Source organism: Schistocerca serialis, chromosome 2 (genome assembly GCF_023864345.2).
Source record: "Schistocerca serialis cubense isolate TAMUIC-IGC-003099 chromosome 2, iqSchSeri2.2, whole genome shotgun sequence".
NCBI lineage: Eukaryota > Metazoa > Arthropoda > Insecta > Orthoptera > Acrididae > Schistocerca > Schistocerca serialis.
Genome location: NC_064639.1, coordinates 693,844,485 through 693,846,734, shown reverse-complemented (window position 1 = coordinate 693,846,734; position 2,250 = coordinate 693,844,485).

Below are 2,250 nucleotides of genomic sequence, written 5' to 3'. Positions count from 1 at the left end.
TTAAACCGCATCGTGCAATGTTCTGACGTGACAAGCTGTGACGGTCACTTTGCACTGGCGTTAGGTCTTTGGCCCTAAATTAGGCTTTAGGCCCACCCACACTCAGCCATCTATCTGCACAGATGTTTGTACTAATATATGCAATACACCGCGGCAAATGTGGTATGTTCACACGACACAGATTCCAATCTACAGACCGCCCACCATTTGTCGGTCTAGAGAAGAAAATTCAGTGGCAAACTACTAGGCTTTCACAACTTCAAAATTTATTTAATTTGATCAGACATTCGCAGTGCAGGAAATTCTGTTATGGTCTGTGTTCGCCACTTGTGCTGCAAAAAGAATGCAAACAAAATGCAAGAAGCGAAAAGATCGATAGAATGTTCCAGAAAGCGATAGTTTAAGATAAGGCAGTTTTTGGATATCAATTTACTTCAGAGATTGCGGTGTGGACACAACGACTAGTATAATTTTTGGCGAATGAATTTGGATACATATAACTATCTTAACGCTCATAACCTCTTGCATAATACGGAAAAATATTTTTGTGAGGAGAGCAACTACTCCACTTGAGCTGTTGATCCTGAGGTTAAGGGTCTTGGCAACAGAAATTAGCGACAAGACGTTAGAATTCTCCAAAGCAGTTTTGAAATAAGAGTTCAGTGAAATTATACTCAATACATACGAAGTTATCCAGACTGTCACGAAGGAGGATTTCTTGAAGGCAAAAAAAAAAAAAAAAGCAATTCCTTGATGGGCTATATCAATTGAGACAAGTTACTTGTTTTAGATTTGTCTGGAACTTGATATATTCTTCGAAATTATAGCTGTGGCCAGTTGCCTGTATTTTGTTGCAGAGTCGGAATTTTCAGTTCACTACCCGCAGTCTATCAAAAATCTATTGTAGACTTTTGTAATAGTGTACAAAAGTCGATTACATACTATTGAAAGGGATTCATAGTCCATCTCGAAAGTTTTACTTCTGGTACTGTGGTAATGAATTTCCTGTTTTATGAACAACATATTTTTTTAGGAAGTAAAACAAGTGTCCTTATTTCCCTGATGGCACTGCTGTAAGATCATACATTGTCAGCTTGTCACACTATTCTGACTGTACTTTTCTTTAGAATAAATAGGGCCTACATTTTTGCTATGCTGACACATAATATCATGGCGTAGGACAGTACTGAGTGGAAGTGTACAAGCAATCCCGTTTGCAAGATTTTATAATGAGAGAGAATTTTAGGTGCAAAGCAAACGGTACTGAAAATTTATGTTGTGTTATGCTAGTGCCAGTTCAGTTTGGTGAAATGATTTCTGTCAGTGGCATCTGAAAGAGAAATCAGGTATACTCATGCATTAATATCTGCAGTCATTTCTCTCGGCTGTTACTTATGTGTTTTATAGGTAAATGTATAGAGTTACAAAAGACGAGTAATAGTTTCTGTTATAGACCTTAAATTTAGTTTCTTGTGATCAATCTTCATTGGAATCACTCAGAAAGCAAAGGACGTCGAAATACTACAAACGTGGCTTATATATTTCGCTGTTCTAGGTGCCATATTGAGTAGATTTCGTTATTTTGCTGAAATCTCTGCGGTAAACAATCCGCAATGAATTTATTAAGTGCAGCAATGAGATCTCTAAAGCACTGATGCGCATCTAACAGTTTAAAATTTACTGTGCACACACACATTTCCACAAATCTGGTGCTCTAAAGCAATAATATGTCTGCACAAATGTTATGTGTTGAGAACAGATCGTTGCATAGGAGTGGCCTATATTTCTGCAGATACAGAGAATACAGTGATGACTTTTTGTAGTATGTTACACTGTAGAAAATACTACAACCAGCGATAAGTTGTTTTGAAAAGGTTTTGCTGTATCATTACTAGTTTCGGGCCTGAGTCTATCATCATATGGAAGTATTTATTTCCTTGCAAGTTTCTCATTTATATCAACGCTACCATCTGATGATGGGCTCAGGCACGAAACTAGTAATGGTACAATTATGTCATTAAAAAAAAAAAAAAAAACCTCTGTGGCTGGTTGCAGCATTTCCTACATTGTGATTTACGAAATCTGCTGCGTTGTTCTCTAACCAAAGTTGATAAAATATTTTTGTAAGTATCTTTATGGAGTAAGATGTCCTCAACAAAATAGTTTTGCTTCAGGTTATATTCGAAATTATCGAGAAATGTATCTATGCTCCATATCGTTCCAATTCGAATGACTGCATTCAGTAGTAGT